At 49.8% G+C, this 26,446-nt stretch overlaps 1 protein-coding gene across 6 annotated transcripts in view; it reads right to left on the bottom strand.

The window, feature by feature from the left end:
* Positions 1 to 26,446, bottom strand: part of USPL1 (ubiquitin specific peptidase like 1) — a 388,707-nt gene that overhangs the window by 278,927 nt on the left and 83,334 nt on the right. The gene's annotated exons all lie outside the window — the stretch shown is intronic.

Here is a 26,446-nt window from a genome sequence, read left to right on the forward strand (position 1 = left end):
ACTTAAGCTAGTGTCATAGTTCTGCTATGTAACTTAACTATTCAAACATTAGATATCTCTGATTCACATGCTCTTCCGAACAGACACACATTTACCTGGAAAGAGTGAAGGTCACTTCTCTTATATAAACAAACCCTTGATGAATTAGTGCATGATGCTTCACTAATGTATATCTTCAAAGAAACATCTAAATAGTGCAATGCTTAAAAAATAGTGCATTCGGTCTTACAAATGTATATAAAACACAAGTACAAATGTAAGTAGGGGGTCTTTTATCTGTACACTAAACCAGGGGCATGCAGATTTGACAATGTGTGTTGAGGACTGTGCTGTATATTGAAGCAAACTGGAGTACAACTGTAGGGAATGCTTGATTTGGCAGTAAAGAACAAGTTACTTTCCTTTGGTAACGCTTTTTGTGGCAGATACAGTATCTGCCTGTGATTTTTTCCTTGCCTCTGAGGCGAATGGACAGACCGATCATAGAAACAATGCATACACAGTATTCACACAAATACACACAGTTTAAAGTGAAAAAGGAAAGAAAAAGAAAACAAGCATTTCCTATAAGCCTACACAAAGGCAAACCGAGGCAAAATAAAATGACATTATGAAAGAACCACATTAACCAATACCTCTTTTAAGGTATAAAAGGGTGGACAACGGGGAGGTGGGTGGGCCAGTGAGGAATCTACAGGCAGATACTGAATGCACCAGAAATAATCTGCAGCTCATCTGCCTCGAACAAAGCATTACCGTAGGTAAGTAACTTGTTCTTCTGATGGATACATCTGCCTGTGGATTCCTCACCTCATGAATAGAATCCCACAGCAGTCCAACCCTCGGAGGAGGGTGTCCACCCTTCTATACAAAAAAGTCTTGCAAAACCGAGCAAGTAAAATGGCCGTCCCTCTTCACCTCAGAATCTAAGCAGTAATGCTTCACGAAAGTGTGGGAGGCCCAAGTTGTGGCCTTACAGATATCCACAGGAAAAAAGAGAGTTTTCCCTAATCAACCCAGAAAGGACCGGGAAATATTGTGGCATAAAAAGAAATTCCTTTCTGTGTATTGCAACTTAAAGCATAAATGTAATTTGTAAACAGTGACACCTTTCTTGAATCAATTATATTAGTTGGGGATATAATTGATTCAACATTTATGCTTTAAGTTGCAATACACAGAAAGGATTTTTTTTTTTCTTACAGATATCCACCACAGGAACACCTCTAAACAAGGCAGAAGTAGATGAATAAGCCCTGGGGGAATGAGCTCCAATGCCTTCAGGAGGCTCCTTACCAGCCAGGGAGTAGCATATTTTGATGCACAATATGCTCCACCTGGATATAGTGCGCTTGTGCACCGCCTTGCCTTTCATGCGTCCAACGTAGCCCACGAAGAGCTGATCTTCCAAACGCAAATCCTTCATTCTATCCAAATAAAAACAAACCGCACTCTTAGGATACAAGCAGTGAAGACTCTCCTCCTACTTGGAAGGGTGAGGGGGTTAGAAAGGAGGGAGGGTAAATGACTGTCTTAGATGGAAGGAAGTTACCACCTAAGGAAGAAAAGCAGCCCTGGTCCGGAGAACCATCCTTTCAGCATGAATAGTCAGAAACGGAGGCTTAGAACTCAAAGCCTGATGCTCACTCACCCACCTGGCCGAGGGGAAAGCCACAAGGAAGACCGATTTGAAGGACTGATTTGAAGGACTGCAGTCTCAAAGGACAACTATGCAAAGGTTCAAATGAAGAACTCATTAAGAAAGTTAAAACTACATTTAAATCCCACTGGGGGATAACGAAGGGAGTGGGCGGAAACATATGTATGGCCCTTAATTAACCTTAATACACATGGAGATTTAAAAAGACGGCTGATCAGGCAAACAAAAATGCTGATAAAGCCAACAAATAACCATTAACAGTAGCCACAGCACAACCCTGCTGGACCAAAAGCTGCGAAAAACAAAGTCTGAAAAATGAACCTTTAAGGGATCAATAGACTTCTCTCCACACCATTTAACAAATCTAGACCATCTGTAGGAGTAAATAGACTTGGAGTGTCGCCTGGCCTATAAAATAACGTCCACCACGTCAGGCGGGAGAGAGAAAGAATTCAGGTTGCCCGTTCAATCTCCAGGCATGAAGGTGCAGACTTTGTAGGTGGGGTGTAGGACCTGCTCCTACAACTGCAAATGGAGGTCTGTCCCCAGAGGGAGACGGAGCGAGAGTGTGATGAGAGAAAGCATATCTGTGTACCACACCCTTCTTGGCCAATCCGGGGCGATCAATATGACTTGGGCCCGGTATTGGCGAATCTTCCTCAGAACCAGAGGAATGAAAGGTATGGGAGGAAACTCAAAGAAACTGTGAACTCTATTCCAACTGAAACACGTCCCCTAACGCTCCCTGCTTTGGAAACTGGAGACTGCAGAATGACGGACAGAGTGCATTCGAGAGTGGAAAACAGGTCTACCAGAGGAGTTCCCCACGTCCGGAAGATGTGTCAAACTACCTCCGGATGAAGCCTCCAATCATGGTTGGCGGAGAATTGCCAACTGAGACTGTCCACATGCACGTTCAGTACCCCAGCCAGATGATTTGCCATCAAGCAAGTCCAATTGTCCAGAGTCCAGGACCAGATTCAGAACGCCTCTCTGCAGAGACGGTACACCCTACTCCTCCCTGCTTGTTGATGTACCACATTGCAGTAGTGTTGTCCGTCAGGACCTGAACTGACTGACGAAGGGAGGGAAGAAAGGCCTTGAGCGCCAAACGTATCGCAAGCAATTCCAGAAGATGGATATGAAGCAATCTTTTCTCTGAAGACCGAAGACCCTTGATCTCCAGATCCCCCAGATGAGCACCCCACCCTAGGTAGAGGCATCAGTTACCACTGTGGCCACCGATGGTTGAAGGTGGAAGGGCTTTCCTTGAGACAGGTTGCCCTCCACGCTCCACCAAGACAGATAAGCTGCAGTGTCTCTGGAGATCTTGATCGACTCCCCAAGATCCCGTTGTGTTGAAACCACTGCCTGCGGAGGCACTACTGTAGTGCTCTCATGTGCCAGTGTGCATGGTTGACCAACAGAATGCAGGAAGCGAACAGACCAAGCAGGCGAAGGACCTTCAGAACTGGAACAACTGCTCCATTGTGAAACAAAGGGATCATTTCCTGAATGTCGAGAACCCTTGGCGGAGGCAGAAAAGCTTGACACAGTGGTATTCAGTACTGCCCCTATGAACAGGTTGCACTGTGAGGGCACCAGGTAAGATTTGGGCAAATTTATCGAAAAACCCAAACAGCTGGGTTGTTACCTGCAGATGACGCACCATCTCCGGCGACTCCGCCTTGAGCAGCAAGTCGTTCAGGTAGGGGAAAACTGGTATCCCCAACCACCTGAGACTGGCAGCCACCACCGCCATCACCTTGGTAAAGACTCGAGGTGCAGTAGTAAGACCAAATGGAAGGACCACAAACTGGTAGTGTTGCGAACCAACCGTGAAACAGGAGATTTTTCCTGTGCGACTCCTGGATTGGGATGTGAAAAAACTCATCCTGCAAGTCGATGGACACCATCCAGTACTCTTGTTGCAGCGCGTGAAGAACCTGTGCTAGGGTGAGCATCTTGAATCTCAACCTGCTTGAGAGAAAGATTCAAGACTCTGAGGTCCAGGATGCGGCATAACCTGCCATCCTTCTTGGGGATCAGAAAATACCAGGAGTAGCATACCTGGCCCCTTTACTGCTCTGAGACCACCTCTATCGCACCGTTTTTGTAACAGGACAAGCACCTCCTTCTGAAAGAGTAAATGATACTCCGTGCAAAATCCTTGGCAAGGGGGGTATGGAGGAGGGAATTCCCGGAAGGGAAGGGTGTACCCATTTTCTACCAGATTTAAAACCCAAAGGTTCGTAGTGATCAATTTCCAATCCTGTAGAAAATGGGTAAGCAGACTCCCCCACAGGACCTGCATGATCCAGGGATGCTTTCCTGCATTACCAGTGGGGGTTGGGGAGGTAGAGGAGGAGGAGGAGTAGGAAGGCTGAAGACCCACTCCACGAAGGCGGCCTCTGCCTTTACCCCTGTAGGCCTTGTACAAGGGATTATGCTGCTGCGGAGGCCGACTGAAACCTCGAAAGGAAGACTTTCCAAAGCAACGGTATCTCCTATAGCCATAACGTATAGTTTTACATGTCTGAGTCGTTTTGCAGCTTGAAGACTTTCTGAATTCACTATGCTGTGCATTATCCCGCCATCTAGCGTTTGGGTCCGAAATCGTAGTATTTCTTCTCTTTTTTCTCGTGGCCCAGGTGGGCATCGACATCCCACCATTTGGTGTCCTTTGTGACATTGGCGTGCTTTCGGCAGAAGCTCCCACCTTTGGTCGCCATCTTTGAATTCTTTTTTCTTGTCTTAGGTTATCTTCTTTTGTTGATCCATTTAGTTATGATTACAATTTTATCCTCCTTTCCTCCTGTCTCATCTTTCTGGCGGAGTAGGGTGGAATCGCTAGTGACGGGAGAAAGTCTTCAAGCTGCAAAACTACATCGACAGGTAAGTAACTATACGTTTTGCAACGTGAATCTTTCTGGATTCACTATGCTGTGCATAGACTTAGTAGGTGTTTGTCCTTATTGTTCCGTTCAGTTCAAAGAACCTTTATTTCGGTCTGTACGACCATAAACGTATGTATAAATTACAATCAGAAACATTACATTGCATGGTTAAAAGCACCCGACCAAAGATATAAAAATAGAGAAGTAACATCAATGGGAACACAAGAAATTTCGCTACACGGGCCAATGATTCATTCATTTCGAAGACAGTGCAAGTGCAATAATAGCAGCAAAAAAAAAAAAAAAAACAGGCATAGATACGAGCAATGAAATGAATTGGGAGGATCAAATACATAGCAAATTTAAAAGTACACCCGGAGAGGGTAATAAATATCGCATTTAAAATCCTCATTTCATAAATCAGTTAAAAAGAAGAAAAAGCTGATCCTCTAACCATATTTGTGTCGTTGAGACAATCTATGCCCTAGGAGCTTGGGCGGTTGATACCGTTTTGGGTTTATCTTTCTCTAGAAAAGCCCAAAGCCTGCGCCACATTGTGTTTAAAAACCGAGACACAGCAAAGACAATGGGTTTGGAGGTGTCGTGCTTCAGAACTCTGAATGCCACCTGGCAGTGCACAAACCCCATGTTTCTGCACAGCTGTATAAGCCAACATCGCCTTGCCGCTTTATACCCAGGACAAAAAAAAAACATGCAACTCGGTCTACTCCTCATGGTTGCATGCCGGACAATTACGTTGGGCCGATCCGGACGATTTAGAGGTAAAGGCCCGCAGGGGAAGGATACTGAATCTGAACTGGTGGTATAATTTTCTTTTAGAGCAAGAAATTCTGCTGTCAGAACACCTGAATTCAGGTTCCCATGGATGATCTCCAGCTTATGGGATCGATAGATTCTCACCAGTTCACCTCGGGAAACTGTAGGGCAAGTCTCTGCAGGGTTACTCCAGAGGGTTGGTTTGCCTATCCTTGTGCACTCTTCCCTTATATGTGCAAACCAGGGAATTTTTTCTCACCCCAGGGAGACCTAATATCTCTTTAGTTTCTGCCTGGTATTCTACCAGTTCCGGGGTCACCCACATCCTGCACCAAAATGTTAGTGGTCGTAAGGTATTCAATCGGTGTTATACCTAGATCTAACCGCATGGGGATTAGCGGGGTGCTGGGCGGAAGGCCCAGAATTTGTCTTGGAAAGTTCTTCTGAACTTTGCTTAATAGACTACAGGAACAGTGTCCCCAAAGTTCAGCCCCATACAATGTGGCTACCCTTGCCTGTGCCCTATAAATTCCAATGATTGGTCCAGTAGGTTTATAGGTCGATTCCCTCATCAATTTAGCTATCCCACCAGAAGTTTGTGCAAATTTAAGCTTAGCTTTGGCTATTTGTGGCCCCCAATCCATGTTTTCCATAAGAGTGACCCCCAAATAGTCAAATACAGGAACCCTTTCCAGTGCTATACCATTTAAGTGGGAATTTTGGTGTGCTTTCTTGGCCGGATTAACAATCATAAACTTGGTTTTCATGGTATTAATCTCCAGCCCCCTGTTATTACTAAAGATGACAAAACTGTACAGTATCCTCTGGATTCCCATCACCCACTTGATCAAAAGGGTTTCATCAGCAAACATCAAAGCTGGAACCTTTGAGTTTGCTAACTTGGGGGCATCATTATCCTTTACCTCTGTAAGTTGGGTAATAAGTGTGTTGACAAAGAGCAAAACAGGGTTGGTGCAAGCACGCAGCCCTGTCTCACCCCTCTGCCAACTGGCAATCTAGTAGTTAATTCTACCCCCTTTCCACATCTTACTGACATAGTTGGCCTCATGGAGCTCAATAAGCATGCTTAACAGGTAAAAGGGAATCCCCAATTCTCTTAATACCCCCCATAGTTTAACTCTGGGGACCAAGTCATAAGCCGTTTTCAGGTCCACGAAGACCAAATAGGGGCTGCCACCCTCCATTGACACCGTTTTCCAGGATACAAGTTGGAGTCTATAGATTTGGTCAACGGTGGAAGTGTTCTTCCTGAACACTGCTTGAAAGGGGCTTATTATATCATTGTTTTGCATACACCCTTGTGTACGGTCTAAGAGCACGCATGCAAACAGTTTTTGGGTGACGATCAAACTGATCGGTCTGTAGTTTGCAGGAAGTTGGGGCGAGCCCTTCTAAAAGACTGGGGCAATTTCTGCCCCCGCCCAGGTGTCAGGGATCGATATGCCGTTCATTATGACGTTAAAATAGTACCCACAAATAGGGGCCCCAGATAATTGGTTCTTCTCGGAACAGGTCCCCTGGTAACCTATCTAAGCCAGGTGCTTTACCTGCGGGTAATTTCTTGATTGCTTTGGTAACTTCAAGGAGTGTAATCCCACCAGGTACCTTAGCAGAGTACTCAGGAGCGAGGGTGATTAACTCCTCTACCAGGACAGTGTTAGCCCCCAAGTCCCCTTGTGTGGCGGTATGACTGGAGAAATATGAACCAGGGTCAGTTTCCATAGCGTATAATGCCTGGAAATGGTCGGCCCACTTTTCTGCTGGAATATTTGGTTCAGTGGCTAAAGTGCCTTCCCTATTACCTGTACTAACATTGGCCCAGAATTCCTTCATGTCCCAGTTCTGTAAGGCAGTTTTAATGTCCTCCCATTTGTTCACTTTCCAGGACTGCTTTGCTTGAGACAGTACAAAAGGAGGTGGTATTGGACGGAGCATCTGAATCAATCAAACACTCACCCAGTCAAAACATCTGGGTTTAATCCATCACCGTTCTTTAGCCCACTCTGCCACCCCAGTTCAGACATGGCTATATGCAAATCAGTCTGACCCTGTGCCTCATGGGAACAGGCCAGCCCGAACTGCCAAGCCATGTCTTCCCTGGACCGGAAACAAGCTTCCGAGGACCGGTTTCTGGCATTCCGAAGTCTTCAGCCCGGCTTGCTTGAATCCAGTGGCAAAGTGAGCAAGGGACTCACGTTTTTTGCAATTTTTGGCTACGTTTTGCTTGAGAGACAGCCTATTTATATAAAACCCTCCTCGTTTTTATTTAAAGCCTATTTTTAGCTTCAATGGCCGCTATCAACGCCAGTTTTGCCTTGCGGCAGCTTTCATTAAACCACAACTGGGTTACAGGTTTTTTTGGGGCGCACTACTGGGTAGAATATATCCGCTAATTTAGTTACCAGATTCTTATGAAGTTCTCCAACTTGATTGCAGGAGGTTAAGTGGTCCCAGTCGGCTACAATGCTGCTAATCTCTTGCAATGCTGCTACTACTACTTCATATAGAGCACCCAACTTCTCAGGTATTTGTTTAATTGCCCCCCACTTAATTATTCTTCTATTATTGGTCAGTATTAACCTGTTCTCCGGGTGGTGGGTGGGGTCTGCCAATAGGGTCTGGGCCCAGGTCGGGTACTTTGGGTCTGTACAAGTGATGATCGAAGGTTCTATTGATGGGTTTGACATATGAGTGTTCTACACTTGGCTCGTTCCCTCTTTTTGCTTTCTTGCTGTTAGTTGCCCTCCCGCCTGTTTGCTTTTGTTTCCCATTCTTACGTGTGCCTAGACCCTCGTCCCCCTTTCTAGATAAACTTGTCGGAACGTTCACTCCAAGTGAGGGGGATGGGGAAACATTTCCATTAGATGAAGGTACTGCCGAAGTGGTATTGGGAATAGGCAAATCTATTGTTTGGAGGGATCGATCAGGGGTGATTGACAATCGCCTTTCAGTGCGTTCAATTTCAGTTGTTACAGACCCGATTGACCTTTGTAACATTATGCCAATTGACGTTGGGAGTGGCAGGGAGGAGGGGTAAACTTGGGCCCAGGCCTTTTTATTACTACAAATGCGTTTCCCCATAGTGTCATTTTAAAAACACACCATGCTCAAAACCCCCCCCTTTATATAGGTCCAGCAGTCCAGCAAGCGTTATACAGGCACACACACCTTTTTAGCAATATGCTCAAGAGGGGTACTCAAAGAGTACGCTGTGCTCATAAGTAGAAATAACCATTAGGCTATGACCCTTTAAGTCCACATACTTATAGTCAATCAGCCCTCAGCATACCACATATTTATTTTGTAGTGAGCAGAAGGAAACCAGTCTACTTCCTGTGGCGGGAAGGTTCTCACTGTACTCCTACAACACTACTGCAAGTAGGGCTCTTGTTGCTTTACCCGGAGACCCGGCCTTTGGAATCCACTGCGGAGTAATAGAAGTCAAGGGCCTGGCCCTGCCTCTTCCTGTCAATGACAGGCCGGCCCGGGTGCCGCGTGAATGACTGCAGCACCTTTGAGCGCTTATCGGCTCCTTCCCCACACCTGAGACAGCTGATTGCAGTAAGAGAACACCCTGGGACATGGAGTCCCACCAGGGTCGAGTGCGGCTCTTGTGGTGTCAAGATTCCAGGATCTGTGGGGAGGTGAGCGCAGGTAATGCAGCCCCCTGGGACGAAGTTCCCACCAGGGTTTTAAAAGGGCCACAGGCTTGCCCCCACGGCAAAAAACAGCTTCTTGAGTCCTTATTGTGGTGGTTGGGTGGAAGATGAGCACTGGTTACTGAAAATGTGTTGTAAGACCTTCTGTCCCACTTGCGCTTCCTTATCCGAATATCCACACAGTAGTGCTTAGTGAATGTGTGCACTGAAGACCATGTTGCAGCTTGGTAAATGTCTTGAATAGGTGTGTTTGCTAGAAACGCAATTGTTGCTCCTTTCTTCCTAGTAGAGTGAGCTTGAGCTGCTCCTTGTAACTCTTGTCCTGCCCGCTTGTGGCACAGTTGAATTGCTTGTGCAATCCACCGTGCAATGGTGTTTTTGGTGACTGGCCGTCCCAAAAAACTGCTGGCAAAGGGTACAAAGAACTTTTATGTTTTCCTGCACTCTTTGCCCTTTCTATATAGGGCAGGACAGCCCTTCTGGCGTGCAGTGTGTGCAGCGCCCTTTCTGTGCTTGTAGTAGGTTTTTGGAAAAAACAAGGTATCTGGATTGTTTGGTTAATATGGAATCGAGACACCACCTTTGGCATCAAGTGTGGGTCCGTTCTCAACACAATCCAGTCGCTGTGTATTTGTAGGAAGGGCTCTTGCAGTGTTAGCGCTTGCAATTCACTTACTCTTCGTAGCAACGCAATAGCCACTAAGAAGGCTGTCTTAAGTTTGAGCATGTGCAATGTTGCCTTGTGAATAAGTACAAAGGGCGCCTTTATCAACTGAGGTAGCAGCACGTTCAGGTTCCATGTTGGTGCTGGCATCCTTTTTAGGGTGCGATTCTTTTAGCTCCTTCCAGAAACGTCTTCACAACGAGAGGTGAAGAAACTCTTCCCTGTTTCTCCCCTTGTGTAAGCTACTATTGCTGCTAAGTGCACCCTTAGGGATGTGTAGCTTTAGCTTGCTTTGTAGCAGGTGCGTTAAGTATCTTAGTACTGTGGATTCCCTTGTGACCTTCCGTTGTATTTTCTCCTTGATGCACCATTGGGAGAACCTTTTCCATTTTGCTATGTAGCACTTCCTTGTTGTTGGTCTCCTTGCTTCCCTCAGTACTGTCATGGTACTTGCTGTTAGTTTGAGGTGTGCAAATTCTAGGTCTTCAGGAGCCATGCAGCTAGGATGAGGCTCTCTGGGTGCAGAACCTTCCCGTTCTGCATTAACAGGTCTCTTCTTTTTGGGAATCTGTGTGCTGGTTCCTGTGTCATTTCTACGATCTGTGAGAACCAGGACTGTCTGGCACACTGAGGTGCTATCAGAATTAGCGTCATGTTGCTGATCCTGCATTTGTTGAGTACCCTGTATATCAGTGGTATCAGGGGAAAAGCATATGCAAATGTCTTTGACCAACTTATCTATAGATCATTCCCTTGTGACCTGTGGTCTTGGTTGCGGAGTGTTGGCATTTTGCATTCTGGTGTGTTGCAAATAGGTCCCATTTGCAGTGTTCCCCACCTTTGGAATATTTTCTCTACTTCCTGTTCGTTGATCTCCCTTTCGTGGGATGCTGGCGTCTGTCTGCTGAGTCGGTCTGCTTCCACATCGTCCTTCCCTGGTAGGTGTTTTGCTAGAAGGTCTATTCTCAGTGGAATGGCCCACGTCCATATCTCCAGTGCGAGCTTTGATAGCACTAATGAGTGTGATCCCTCCTGCTTGATGTAGAACATGGTTGTGGTGTGGTCTGTTTTGGATCAACACCCTGGTTCCATACAGCTCCTTCTGAAATGTTTTTAAGGCTAGGAACACCGTCTATCTCTAGGTAGTTGATGTGTTTTACTGCATTTTTCTGTGTCCATAACTCCCTCACTGAGTTTGCTCATATGCTCTCCCCACCCCATGTGGGAGGCATCTGTGGGGATGGTCACGTTTGAGTTGGTGGTGTGAATGGCTTCCCCTTTCTTTGTTCCACCACGCTATATCCTGCTGCTCTGCGTGTGTGACAACCACTAGATCTTCCCAACTCCCTGTTGCTTGTGACCATTGTTGTTGTAGCCATTCTTGGGAATGGTCTTAGTTGGAGTTGAATATTTCGAACTAGGTGTATGCATGACGCCATCATTCCCATGAGCTTGCTCACCCCTTCCGGCATCTGAGGTATTACTTCTTGCAGAGATATCATCTTGAACCTTTGAGTCTTTACAAATTTGTTTACGAACCGTAGTTCCAGGATAGGTCTTAACGTTTCGTCTACCTTTGGTACAAGGAAGTAGTTGGAGTAGACTCTTTCGTTCTACAGCACCATCTCTGTTACCTCTTTCCTTAGGAGCTCCTGTGCCTCTAGCAGCAAGAGTGATAGTTCTGTTGTAGAGAGTGCCTTGCAGTTTGGCTTCCTGTTTGGAGGTGGCTTTCCTAGTACTATGCAGTAGCCGTGTTGTATGATGTTTAGTATCCATTTGTCGGTTGTGACCTTCCACTCTTGGAAGAAGTGTCTGATTCTGCCTCCTACAGGTGTTATGTGCTCGTGGAACTGTTTGTTTTGTGGTACTAATAGTTTGACCTATTTAAGGTCTCGCCTGACACAGCCCTTGCGCTGTCTGAGACATTTAGTAAGTGGATTTTAGGTGGAGGACTCAGTCGCACTGCGTAAGCAGTGGGCGGAGCTCCGAAGATTTAATGTTTCTTAGAGGGGGCTTGGAACACGCACCTCTTCTCCATTGGCTGGCTTTCTAAACTGAGGCCAGCCATTGGAGGAGAGGGGCGTCACTCGGTTCAAGCCCCGTATTTTTCGGATTCGGGGGTGTTTTTTTAAGCTTCTTTCTATTTACTTTCTGTCCTCTATCCATTGGCTGGAATTTTACCTTCCAGCCAATGGGAAAAGGAGAGAAAACCACGCCCCTGAATCTGAAAATGACGCTGGTTTCTCCAAGGCATTCTTGCTTCGCCTCGGAGAAACGTGGTGGCGCTTATTAAGCCTTAATGATTGATCAGGGGCGCACAACGATTTTTAAATTAATAGTTCAGAAAAGTTTCTTGTGGATTGTTTGAAGGTTGGGTGCTACATGCAGGTGGCACGTCCGTCCTACGTGCGTTTGGAGATACAAATAGTTACTGTGTTCCCATGTATCTTGGGGACATCCCTGTCATCTGTGCACACCGTGGGTGCTTGAAATAAGCTTCCAATCGTTGAATTTTGAAATGTTTTTAATTTTTTGTCGTCATTGTTTTCATGACAGTAAGTTTCGTGGTTTCATATATATCATGCACTTTTGAAATGGCTCCAATGCATTTCGGGTGGTGTACCCTTCATCTGGGAGCTTCTGAAATCAACAGTAGAACATAGAGTATGAGAATCTTGTCTCATGCGGTGATAATCGTAACATGCGGGAAGGGTTGGAGAATTGGTTGGTTTGCCGAGTTTAACTAAGTGATTCAGGTAGGTTTAACTTCGTGTGTGGGAGGATAGCGGTACAGATGGGGTCATGCTTGTTAAATGCCAAGTTGGCGTGCTCGTTTGGAGTTAGTGCAGCATGCGGGTAGAATGTGCTCTGTGCATGTAAAATCAGAGTTGTGGTGGACCAGGGTCTTGTGAACTTACGTGTGACCGTTAAAACGCGGCTTCTGCAAAAAATGGGTACGCGTGCAAGTTAGTGATCTGTTTCGATGTGTGCATAAAGCACCTCTATCGTTCGGCACTACATTCGTGGTAGGGTACTTACAGAGTGTCGGTGTGCTCCGTGTCATGAGGGTGATCTGCTCCGGCGTTCCTACTCCAAGCGGACCAGGAAGTGGGAGTGCATTACTCGGTGGTGCGTAGATATAGAAAGAGGATTACGGGTGGCGGCCATGTTATGTGAGTGGATTCTAAGAGATAGCATGCACGGTGTGTGGTGCAGGTTCAAGAGCGCTTAGCTGGCAAAATAATCAATTAACAAGCATGTTTAAAAATATGACAAATAAAAAATAGTAATGAACATGACAAATAAAAAATAGTAATAAACATAAACACTGGGTTCAATGATTATACCACTAGGTAGATACCCAATCGTATTTTAGGACAGTCTGTAAACGGCATATGACACCAATAGGTGTCTTCACAGGTAACATGAGTATTCTAAACGGTCATTCAGTCCCATAGGTTTCTAAGCGCTCTTGAACCTGCACCACACACCGTGCATGCTATCTCTTAGAATCCACTCACGTAACGTTTTAGGTGGTGCGATCCTTTTTTGCACCTTCCAAGAATCTTTTTACAATCCTAGAAGTAAAGAAGCTTTTGCCCGTTTCTCCTCTAGTGTAGGCGACAATGGCTGCTAGGTGTAGCCTTAGCGATGATGAGCTCAGGTTGGTCTCGAGCAGGTGCGTGAGGTACTTAAGTACTGTAGAGTCTCTTGTCATTTTGTTGTGCAGTCCCTCCTTTCTGCACCATAATGTGAACCTCTTCCATTTGGACACGTAGCACTTACGTGTGCTTGGTCTTCTTGCCTCTCGAAGTACCCTCAGGGTGCTCTCAGGTAGCTTTAGGTGTGCAAACTATGTCTTCAGGAGCCAGGCTGCTAGGCTGAGACTTTCTGGCTCTGGATGCAACACCTCTCCGTTTTGCATGGAGAGTAAGTCTTTCCTTCTCCCAAATTTGTGTGGTGCACTCTGTCATTTCCATAATCTGCGAGTACCATGTCTGCCTGGCCCACTGGGGTGCGACCAGTATCAGGGTCATGTTGCTTGCCCTGCACTTGCTGAGTACCTTGTGTATCAGGGGAATCGGCGGAAAAGCGTAGGCAAATGTCTTTGACCAGCTTATCCATAGGGCATTCCCCAGGGACCCTTCCCCTGGTTGTCTCGATGCAAAGTGTTGGCATTTTGCATTGTGGAGTGTTGCAAACAGGTCTATTGACGGTGTTCCCCACCTGTCGAACAGTTTTTGTTTCTTGTGCATTCAGCTCCCATTCGTGTGAGGCCGATGTCTGTCTGCTGAGCCAGTCCGCTTCCACGTTGTCTTTTCCTGGCAGATGTATCGCCAGTAGATCAATTTTCAGTGGTATAGCCAATTTCCATATTTCCTGCCCTAGCTCTGACAGCGGGGCTGATTGTGTTCCTCCCTGTTTAAGTAGAACATCGCTGTTGTGTTGTCCGTCTGGATCAGCACTGTTCTAATTCTAATTTAAAATATTTGTAGAGCGCAGCGTTCACCGTATGGTTTCTTGGCGCTATAGTGGTAAACCCAACAACTGAGGACGAAGTGAACCAGGCGAAAAACAGGATGGACAGATTACAAGGGGAAAGCCTGTTGAAACAAGAACGTTTTTAAGTCTTTGCGGAAGGATGTATATTGTGTGGCCGAACGTAGGTGGTCCGGGAGGGAGTTCCAAAAGGTGGGAGCCAGAGTTGAAAAATTGGCTCCACCCCACTTTTTACGTTTAAAACGCGGAGTTTGCAGGAGGGATTTAGAGGAAGAACGAAGCTCTCTGGTAGGGACATAATCGTGGATCAGAGAGGAAATAAAGGCGGGGCAGTGCCCTGACGAGCCTGAAAAACCATACAACCAGTTTTAAAAAGGGAGCGTTGCTTGACAGGAAGCCAGTGTAGTTCTTTGAGGAGGGGTGTGGAATGGTGGAAGCGGAGGAGACCGTACACCAACCGGGCCGCTTGGTTCTGGATCATCTGGAGTTTCCGCAGGCTGTATGCAGGGATGCCGTTGTAAATGGCATTGGCATAATCCAGCCGCGAAATCACCAGTGCGGACATGATCTGCTTAAGTGCTTGGGGGGAGAAAAAACGGGAGACAGTGCGGATGGTTCGAAGGGTGAGGAAACAAGAAGAGACAACAGAACTGATTTGTGAATGTAAAGTAAGTTGGTTATTTATTTTGACACCCAGGGTTTTAACTGTGGAGGAAGGGGTAGGGGGAGTACCAAAAGAAGAGGGCCAGAAGAAAGAATTCCAGGGACTGGAAGAACCACCGGTGAGAACCAACTGTTTGGTTGTACAGCTTCGTCTGGAAGGCTTTCATAGCTAGAACGGTCTTTAGTTCTAGGTAATTGATGTGCTTGACCGCATCCGCTTGAGTCCACAGGCCCCTCACTCGGAGTTTTTCCATGTGTGCACCCCATCCCTTTTGGGATGCGTCCGTGGTGATGGTCACTGTTTGCGTTGGTGGTGTTAGAAGCTTCCCCTTTGTTATGTTTCCTTTGTTCCACCATGATATCTCCTCGTGCACTGCGTGCGTTACAACCACTAGGTCCTCCCAACACCCTGTCGTTTGTGACCATTGGTCCTGCAGCCACTCCTGGAGTGGTCTCATGTGTAGTCATACATCTGGTACTATGTGGATGCATGTGGCCATCATGCCCATCATTTTGCTCACCGTCAGAGCTTGCCCCTTCTGGTAGAGGCGCGCCTCCTTCAACAGTGCCATCGTTCTCTTCTCGCTGGCGAACACCTTCCCCTGCACGGTGTTGATTTTTGTCCCCAGAAATATCTTGACCTGTTCTGGGTTTATCGAGGATTTCTTCCAGTGGATGGAGAAACCCAGGGCCATCAGTGTGTGTCACTATTTGAGCGTGCTGTTTGCACGTGTTGTATGACTTTGCCTTTATTAGCCAGTCGTCCAGGTAAGGGTATACGTGTATCCCTTCCCTCCTTTAAGTGTGCTGCGACTGCTGCAAGACACTTTTTGAATACCTTCGGTGCTGATTTTAGTCTGAAGGCCAATGCTGTGAATTGATAGTGATCTGAGTGGATTGCAAAACGTAGCAGATGTTTGTGCCGTCTGTTCATTGGGATGTGTAGGTAGGCATCTTTTAGGTCTACGGTGACCATGAAGTCCCCTGTTTGTATCTGTGGAAGTACTTCTTGCAGGGATGTCATTTTGAATTTTTGTGTCTTTATGAATTTGTTGAGGAACCTGAGGTCCAGGATGGGTTTTATTGTTTCGTCTACCTTGGGTACTAGGAAGTACATAGAGAACACCCCCTTGTTCCTTTCCATGGGAGGTACAGGCTTGATAGCCTCCTTTAGTGGGAGTTCCTCTGCCTCCCTCTGAAGAAGCTCTAGTTCCTTCTTTGCTAGTGCTCTTTTCTTTGGCTTTCTGCTTGGTGGTGTCTTTTCTAACTATGCAGTACCCGTACTGTATTGTGTTGATGATCCATTTGTCTGTTGTAATGTTTCTCCACTCCTGGAGAAAACGTTTTAATCTTCCTCCCACTGGTGTTACGTGCTCGTGGTCTTTCGGTGCGGGGCACTCCCGTTTTTTAGGTCTCGCCTGTCGATGCGCATGCGCATCGAGCAAGGCGAGAGTATTGCGAGTTATCCACTCTTTGGCAACACTGCAAGGAATCGTGGCGATTCCTTGCAGTGCCCGTGACTTTTAAGGTCAATGCGCATGCGCATTAAGCTTATGCGCATGCGCATTGACCTTAAAAGTCACGGGCGCGTGCACGTCCGTCTTTGTTTACCCGCTCCGCCCCCTCCCGCTCCGCCCCCTCCCCTTCCCTCCGTGTCGCATTTCTCCTCCCCCCTCCCCTCTCTTCCGTCCGTCCGTCTTTCCCACTCTACAAATTTTTGTTTACCCGTGTCGCATTTCTCCTCCCCCTCCCCTCCCTTCCTTCGTCTCACCTCTCCCCTCTCCGCCCCCTCCCCGCTGATCCTGTCTGCAACAGAGGCTTCTCCGAGGCCCCATCTCCTGGCGCCGGTCCTGTCTGCCGTCTCTCTCAAAGGCCCCCCTTCCCTCGCTGTTTGCGTCAGCCTTAGCGCTTCCCCAATCACCCGCTGTCCCCCCATTGGCCTCTGCCCTCGCCATCGACATGCAGTACACACGGTTGTTGTTTATTTATTTCCTTCGTGGTTATTGACCTAAGCAGCCATGTGACACGCATCTCATTAGCACGTTGCCAAGGAAACCCCGAAACATGAGGGGGCGGTAGGACGCCGGCAGCTTTCCTGGATTCTGCGACCTCCTCACACGGCAGAGGATGAAGAGAGCGCAGGGTGGCACGGCGCTCGCTATGCCCAGATGGGTGCCCAGGGCTGCGCGCACAGGGAGGTTGGCATGTTTTATTCCATGCTCTCAGGATCTGGCCGGAGTGCGTACACGGATCATGTCTCAGACGCTAAAAGTGTTCATCCGAAATAGTGAAACCATCTCAGCTTTTATTATATCCAAAGTGAATATGCATGGCCCATTTTTACATAACCACAACTTCTGTGGTGGTTATTTGCATATGCGTTGGTCATTCGGAAAGCAGGACTAGATTTTGGGTTCGTTGGCGATTAATAAACGCTCCATTAATGCAATTACAGTATATAACCCTCCTCGCCCACAATAATACCACAACACTCAGCTGCCAGGTAGTAGATTGTAACTCTAACAGGCTGCATAATAATGCCCTTATACCGCTTGTTTTCTTAACCTCCGAGTTCCTGCAGCCCAGCTCTGCCATGAGAGCGGAAGTGCCGTGAGAGAACAGCTGTTATTTATTTTTCGTCTCCTGTGACATAACTGGTTGGCTTCTCGTCACTGAAATGTCCTTACCTCCCAATATTGTGTAATTTATGAATTTCACCCTCAACCCCTCACCCTCACTCACCCTCAACCCCTCACCCTCACTCACCCTCACCCTCACTCACCCTCACTCACCCTCAACCCCTCACCCTCACTCACCCTCAACCCCTCACCCTCACTCACCCTCAACATCACTCACCCTCACCCTCACTCACCCTCACCCTCCCTCACTCACCCTCAACCCCTCACCCTCACTCACTCACCCTCAACCCCTCACCCTCACTCACTCACCCTCAACCCCTCACCCTCAACCCCTCACCCTCAACCCCTCACCCTCAACCCCTCACCCTCAACCCCTCACCCTCAACCCCTCACCCTCAACCCCTCACCCTCACTCACCCTCACTCACTCACCCTCAACCCCTCACCCTCAACCCCTCACCCTCACTCACCCTCACTCACTCACCCTCAACCCCTCACCCTCACTCACCCTCAACCCCTCACTCACACTCACTCACTCACCCTCAACCCCTCACTCACCCTCAACCCCTCACCCTCACTCACCCTCAACCCCTCACCCTCACTCATCCTCAACTCCTCACCCTCACTCACCCTCAACCCCTCACCCTCACTCACCCTCAATCCCTCACCCTCAACCCCTCACCCTCACTCACCCTCAACCCCTCAGCATCACCCTCACTCACCCTCAACCCCTCACCTACCCTCACCCTCAACCCCTCACCCTCAACACCTCACTCGCCCTCACCCTCACTCACCCTCAACACCTCACTCGCCCTCACCCTCACTCACCCTCAACCCCTCACCCTCACCCTCACCATCACTCACCCTCACCCTCACTCACCCTCACCCTCCCTCACTCACCCTCAACCCCTCACCCTCACTCACTCACCCTCACTCACCCTCACTCACTCACCCTCACTCACTCACCCTCACTCACTCACCCTCAACCCCTCACCCTCAACCCCTCACCCTCACTCACCCTCACTCACTCACCCTCAACCCCTCACCCTCACTCACCCTCAACCCCTCACTCACACTCACTCACTCACCCTCAACCCCTCACTCACCCTCAACCCCTCACCCTCACTCACCCTCAACCCCTCACCCTCACTCATCCTCAACTCCTCACCCTCACTCACCCTCAACCCCTCACCTACCCTCACCCTCAACCCCTCACCCTCACCACCTCACTCGCCCTCACCCTCACTCACCCTCAACACCTCACTCGCCCTCACCCTCAACCCCTCACCCTCACTCACCCTCACTCACCCTCACCCTCAACCCCTCACCCTCACTCACCCTCACTCTCACTCACCCTCAACCCCTCACCCTCACTCACCCTCACTCTCACTCACCCTCAACCCCTCACCCTCACTCACCCTCACTCTCTCACCCTCAACCCCTCACCCTCACTCACCCTCACTCTCACTCACCCTCAACCCCTCACCCTCAACCCCTCACCCTCACTCACCCTCACTCTCACTCACCCTCAACCCCTCACCCTCAACCCCTCACCCTCACTCACCCTCACTCACTCACCCTCAACCCCTCACCCTCACTCACCCTCAACCCCTCACTCACACTCACTCACTCACCCTCAACCCCTCACTCACCCTCAACCCCTCACCCTCACTCACCCTCAACTCCTCACCCTCACTCACCCTCAACCCCTCACCTACCCTCACCCTCAACCCCTCACCCTCACCACCTCACTCGCCCTCACCCTCACTCACCCTCAACACCTCACTCGCCCTCACCCTCAACCCCTCACCCTCACTCACCCTCACTCACCCTCACCCTCAACCCCTCACCCTCACTCACCCTCACTCTCACTCACCCTCAACCCCTCACCCTCACTCACCCTCACTCTCACTCACCCTCAACCCCTCACCCTCACTCACCCTCACTCTCACTCACCCTCAACCCCTCACCCTCACTCACCCTCACTCTCACTCACCCTCAACCCCTCACCCTCACTCACCCTCACTCTCACTCACCCTCAACCCCTCACCCTCACTCACCCTCACTCACCCTCACTCACCCTCAACCCCTCACCCACAACCCCTCACCCTAACTCACACTCACCCTCACTCACCCTCACCCTCACCCTCACTCACCCTCACCCTCACTCACCCTCACTCACCCTCACTCACCCTCACTCACCCTCACTCACCCTCACTCACCCTCACTCACCCTCACTCACCCTCACTCACCCTCACTCACCCTCACTCACCCTCACTCACCCACCCTCACCCACCCTCACTCACCCTCACCCTCACTCACCCTCACTCACCCTCACTCACCCACCCTCACTCACCCACCCTCACTCACCCTCACCCTCACTCAACCCCTCACCCTCACACAGTGCAATAGGTCTCGGAGCATTTGAGTTAGAGCTTTTAGATTTGTTTATGGCTTTTTTATTTGTAATTCTTTAGCATTGGCTACAGGAAACAAAAATGCTAAAGATTTACAAAAAAAACCCATAAACAATTCTAAAAGCACTAACTAATGCTGCGAGACCTATTGCATTTCCAATGCTTGTTTGTTTTTGTGCTCCACCCTTGTACTTTTTTGTAGGGTGTGCACTATCAATGTGGCCGAGTCACTTGGAGGTGGTATGCTGTCCACCCCTCCTGTTTCCACGTCCACTCGCCCTCCCGCAAAAGGACTGGCCCTATGTTGGTATTGCCACTGCTGTTTTTGCTGGCCTTGTTGCGTATGGGTGTCGCTTTGGTGGGAATGTTGGAAGGACTGATGCGACGTTCCCGGTTGGTTTCCCCCTCTCCCGTGTGGTCTCCGTGACGGGGTCCATCTCTTAGCTCCCCTGAATTGCAAGGCCCCCATGGATCTTGCGGTGTCATTATCCTTTTTGAGCTGTGAGAGCTTGTCGTCCACTGGTGCTCCGAACAGTGTTTCACCGTTGAATGGAGTGTTCAGGATGTTGTATTGAACCTCCGGTTTAAAGCCTGATATTCTGAGCCAGGCTTGTCTTCTTTCTGTGATGCCCAGCATCATAAGCCTGCTGGCAGTGTCTGCACCGTCCAGTGCTGTTAAGGCAAGAGTTCGCCAAGTTCTTCCCCTCCTCTACCAGGTGCGAAGCCCTTTGTTGGTATTCCTGAGTGAGGTGTTTCACCAACTGCCCCAGTTCCTCCATGATTTGGTAATGGTGTCCGTTGAGCAGTGCGTTGGAATTAGCCATGCGCCAGTGCATAGCGGCATTCCTTTCGATTTTTCTTCCCGTTAGGTCCATCCTTCTGTTCTCTTGGTCAGGGGGTGGACCTGAAGTAGTTGGCACATTGGCCCTTCTTCTTGCTGTTGCAGTGATGATGGAGTCAGCAGCGATCGTCCCCTGTATGTAGGGTGGGTCCTTTGAGGAGTGCTTGTATTTTTTCTCCGTCCTTGGCGTGACAGGTTTACAAGTAGCAGGCTCCTTGAATGCCTCTCTTCCTTGCACTTTGATGCTTTCAAGCATTGGTAGGTACTGGCTCCTAGTGTGCATTGGGAGTAGTGTTTCTACTAGGAAATCCCCTTTCGGCACCTCCTCGAGCTTGACTCTGAACGCTGTTACTGCGTTCTTGATGCATTCATTGTAAAGTCCAATGTCGTCCAGCGGCGAGGGCCTCGCTGGATATGTGTCCACTCCCTCTTCTGGACTCTCAGCTTCGATGTCTTGCCACTCTACCTCCTGTGTGTCCGAGTAGGTCGATTCTTGGTACACCCTCTGGTCGTCATCTCCCTCCTCTTTGTAATAGGGGGTATCAACTTCCCGATATGCCAGATATTCCAAGCTCTCAGACGCTGGTTCTAGCTCGAATTCTTACTCTTCTTCCTCGACCAAATGAACTACCGGTGACTTGGGCCTCGAAGGAATTGTGTAAGATTTAATTTTTTCTTCGAAATCTTTCTTTCGCTGCAGGATGTTCTCCATCTTTGTTCCGAGTCTCCTCTTCTTTCTTTCCATCTCCGCCGCCTGGTCGGCGTTGAGTGGTTGTGCCGCTCTCTTTTGCACGCTAGATGGCGTTGAGATGGTTTTCGGCGTCCAGACTGGTTTCTGCGGCGAGGCTGGTCTTGCGTCGTAGACTTCGAAGAAGTTTTAGGAGTCGAGCGCTCATTTTCTTGGACGCTTTCCGAAGACTTTGGTTGGTCGCTGTCCCTCGGCGCCAGGGAGTCCTTCTGTGAGGATCCGCTGGGCCTGGATGTTGCTGCGGACGCCGAAGTTCTCGGCGTCGGCGCTTTTTGGGTCTTGCCCTCGTTTTTTCAAGGGTCTTGGGTAGACTGTCTAGAGTCTTTCAGGCCTTTTTGGGGTGTCCAGTCTCCTACCTTTTCTGTCTTCTTGTTATCGGTCTCTGCGACCGTGTAGCCGATGTAGTCTTCGGCGGCGTAATCCTCCAAGTCGGTCGAGAGTCCCAGGTCTCGAAAGGACGGTGTGTGTGTGGGTGTGGGGCTGTGTGTGTGTGTGGGGCTGTGTGTGTGTGTGGGGGGCTGTGTGTGTGTGGGGGGGGCTGTGTGTGTGTGGGGGGGGCTGTGTGTGTGTGGGGGGCTGTGTGTGTGTGTGGGGCTGTGTGTGTGTGGGGCTGTGTGTGTGTGCGGCTGTGTGTGTGTGTGGGGCTGTGTGTGTGTGGGGCTGTGTGTGTGTGGGGCTGTGTGTGTGGGGCTGTGTGTGTGGGGCTGTGTGTGTGTGTGTGGGGCTGTGTGTGTGGGGCTGTGTGTGTGTGTGTGGGGCTGTGTGTGTGTGTGGGGCTGTGTGTGTGTGTGTGGGGCTGTGTGTGTGTGTGTGGGGCTGTGTGTGTGTGTGGGGCTGTGTGTGGGGCTGTGTGTGTGTGTGGGGCTGTGTGTGTGGGGCTGTGTGTGGGGCTGTGTGTGTGTGGGGCTGTGTGTGTGTGGGGCTGTGTGTGTGTGTGTGGGGCTGTGTGTGTGTGTGTGGGGCTGTGTGTGTGTGTGTGGGGCTGTGTGTGTGTGTGTGGGGCTGTGTGTGTGTGTGGGGCTGTGTGTGTGTGTGTGGGGCTGTGTGTGTGTGGGGCTGTGTGTGTGGGGCTGTGTGTGTGGGGCTGTGTGTATGTGTGGGGGTGTGTGTGTGTGGGGCTGTGTGTGTGTGGGGCTGTGTGTGTGTGGGGCTGTGTGTGTGTGGGGCTGTGTGTGTGGGGCTGTGTGTGTGGGGCTGTGTGTGTGTGGGGCTGTGTGTGTGTGGGGCTGTGTGTGTGTGGGGCTGTGTGTGTGGGGCTGTGTGTGTGTGGGGCTGTGTGTGTGTGGGGCTGTGTGTGTTTGGGGGGGCTGTGTGTGTTTGGGGGGGCTGTGTGTGTTTGGGGGGGCTGTGTGTGTTTGGGGGGGCTGTGTGTGGGAGGGCTGTGTGTGTGGGGCTGTGTGTGTGGGGCTGTGTGTGTGGGGCTGTGTGTGTGGGGGGCTGCCATTTGTGGTTTTATTGCTGTAATCAGGCTCCTCTGCTTGCACTACCCCCTCCCTTTTCCCCCTCCTTCCTGGTCAGCTTTATTTGTGTCTTCTAGCTATGAATCATGCTCCTCTGCTCGCACTCCCCGACCCTTCTCCCCCTCCTCTTCCTCAGTTTCATTTGTGTCCTCTATCACTGTGAATGCTCCTGCTTCCACCAGGCATACACACACCACCAGCCATCAGTGCACGCTTCCATCAGGCGCACACACCCGCCGTCAGTGCACGCTTCCACCAGGCACGCACACCCGCCGTCAGTGCACGCTTCCACTAGGCACACACCCGCCGTCAGTGCACGCTTCCACCAGGCACACACACCCGCCGTCAGTGCACGCTTCCACCAGGCACACACAACTGCCGTCAGTGCACGCTTCCACCAGGCACACACACCTGCTGTCAGTGCATGCTTCCACCAGCAGTCAGTGCAGACTTCCACCAGGCACACACACCACCATCCTTCAATGCACGATTCCACCACGCACACACACACCACCAGCTGTCAGTGCACGCTTCCACCGGGCACACACACCACCAGCCGTCAGTGCACGCTTCCACCGGGCACACACCACCAGCCGTCAGTGCACGCTTCCACCGGGTACACACATCACCAGCAGTCAGTGCACGCTTTCGCCAGTCTCACACACACCACCAGCAGTCAGTGCACGCTTTCACCAGGCACACACATCACCAGCCGTCAGTGCACGTTTTCACCAGAACACACACACCACAAGCAGTCAGTGCAGCAGACAGGCTCTTCTCAGAGTTTCTTGGTGAATACATGTTTAATGCCTGGGAGGGAGTTGGTCAAGTTTCCTTAAACCATGCTGAGTATGCAGGTGCAGTGCAAGAACTCCTGTGTGAGTGAGTCATGATGCCTGGGGCTCACTCACTCCACACTTGTAAATTGCGCCTGCACCAGGCTTTTTCTCATTAGCAAAGTTCGGCGCATGCGCACAGCTAGGCAGCCCCCACACCCTAGGGAATGACTGCTTCTTACAAGCAGAATGGAAACATTCAGAGCAATGAAAACAAGTTCATTTGATACAAAGAACTGTTAACAAAAACCATGTCCAGCTATTGCAGATCAGACAACTTAAACAAAACAGCAACAAAAAAAAAACAAGCATTGGCATCGCCAATAGGTCGCGCTTTTTGGACCCTATACGTATTTGGTTATGCAGCAGAATATCCTTGGTGCAACAACACCAACTGTTGCATGGCTAAATACTTTATAAGGTCCCAAATGCGAGACCTATTGTCTATGCCAATGCTTGTCGTGTATTGTCGCCCCCCTCGAGGTGTAGTGTGGGTGGGCTTTTTACAGCGGAGTCACTTTGAGGTGGGTTGCTGCCCTCCCCTTCTGGTCTGATCTCGTCCGTTCGCCATCAAAAGGATTTGCCCTGGGGCTGGTACTGCCAGTTTTGCTTTTGCTGTCCCAATTGCTGTGTCTGGTTGCCTCCTTGGTAACCCTGTTGGGAGGCTTGATGTGATGTTCCCGGCTGGCCGTTTCCTCTGCCTACTGGTCTCCTTGAGGGGGTGCCCCTTCTCATCCCCCTGAACTGCAGAGCTCCCATTGACCTTGCTATTTCATTGTCCTATTTTAGCTGCGTATGTTTTTTGTCAACCAGAGTGCCGAACAGTTGTTTTCCATTGAAGGGTGTGCTCAGGATGTTATTTTGGACTTCTGGCTTGAACCCAGAGATCCTGAGCCAGGCATGCTTCTCTCTGTAACCCCGATCATCTGCCTACTTGTTGTCACTGCTGCGTCCAGGGCTGATTCCTGCCTTTCTCCACAAGGTGTTGTGCCCTCTGTTGGTACTGCTCCGGGAGGTGTTTGAGCAGTTGGCCGACATTCTCCCAATGCTGGTAGGCATGTCTGTTAATCAAGGCATTTGAGTTGGCGATGGCCCATTGAATGAATCATCGCACTCCTCACCATCTTCCTTCCTGGAAGGTCCATCCTCCAGCTCTCCTTATCTGGAGGAGATCCGGAGTTAGTGGGCACTTTGGCCCTCTTCCTAGCTGCCAATGCTATTATCGAGTCAGCAGGTACTGAATATATGCTGGGTCTTGTAAGGAATGTTTATATTTCTTCTCTGTCCTTGGAGTCACTGACTTACATATAGCTGGCTCCCTAAAGGCCTCCCAGCCCTGGTCGAGCACACTTGGGTAGAAATTGGCTTCTGGTCTGTGTAGGAAGCAGAGTTTCCAGGAGAAAACAAGCGTTGGGCTTTTCCTCCTCTAGTTTCACTCCATAAGTGGCAGGAGCGTTCTTTATGACCATATTGTGTATTCTAATGTCATCCGGTGGCGAAGGCCTCGACGGATAGGACTCCAAACCCTCTTCCTTGTTTTCGGCGTAGAGATCCTGCCACTCCAGGTCTTGCGCCTAAGAGGATGTTGAGGCCTGGTGTGTCTGTTGATCCTCTTCGCCCTCTGCTTTAAAGTAATCTAGGCCCTCTCGTCCTGTTCTTCGGCAGGTTCCAGCAGATATAGGTCCTCGACCCCCTCTACCAGCTCTGCTTCAGCTGCGTGCCTCGAAGGGACGGTGTACTGGCTCATCCGGTCGTCTAAATCCTTTCGCTGGAGGATGTTCGCCATTTCGGCCTCGAGCCTTCTTTTTTTTTACTCCATCTTGGCCGCCTGTTCAGCATTGAGCGCTCCAGCGCTTCGCGGCCGTCAGCCTCGAAGTCGCCTTTGACTCTTTTTCCCTTTGCGTCGAGCGGTCCTTTTCAAGACTGGGCTTCGACGACCTAGGTTTCTCCAGAGTTTTTGCCGACTGGGAATCCTTTTCGAAGGATCCACTGGTCTGTTTGTCCTTGGGTGTAGCTGCGGGCGTCGAGAGTTGGGGGCAGCGCCCCTTTCGAGGACTTTGCATCACTCTTGAGCGTCGCCCGGTGGTCTTTGGGTCGACGACTCTTACCTCCTTCCATGACCGGTCTCGACAACCGTGCAGTCTTCTGTTCCCTCTGCGATGTGGTCCTCTTCCCCACGGGAGAGGCCCAAGTCTCGGAGCGATGGGGGTGGTCCTTGCCCCTGCATGTTGAAGTTCGCCCTTCGCTGCCTCTCCCGAACTCTGAGGGTCTTCAGCTTGAAAACTGAGCAGGCGTTGCAGTCTACGCTTCGATAGTTGAGCGGTAGGCAGAGGTTGCAAACCTGATGCCGGTTCTTCTGCACGCATTTGTGGTGGCAATTATTGCAGAATTTGAATGGAGTCTTGTCCATGTCTGCGCGCAGTGAGCCCCCTATGTGCGCATTCTCCGCTGGACGCCGATGCTCTTTTTTTCCCCCCTCTTCTTCGTCGTCCCTGTTGTATGGCCTGTAGTTGTGCTAAATTCTCCAATTTTTGCTTTTTTTTTGCAGTTTTTAATCTATTTCTTTTTCAAAAGTTTCTGGAAGTCTTCGTGACGATCCAGACCCACGACGCAATAAAGAATCTTAAGGTGGGGACCAAAGGTGGGAGCTTCTGCCAGAAGCGCG

This window comes from Lissotriton vulgaris, chromosome 8 (assembly GCF_964263255.1).
Source record: "Lissotriton vulgaris chromosome 8, aLisVul1.2, whole genome shotgun sequence".
Lineage (NCBI taxonomy): Eukaryota > Metazoa > Chordata > Amphibia > Caudata > Salamandridae > Lissotriton > Lissotriton vulgaris.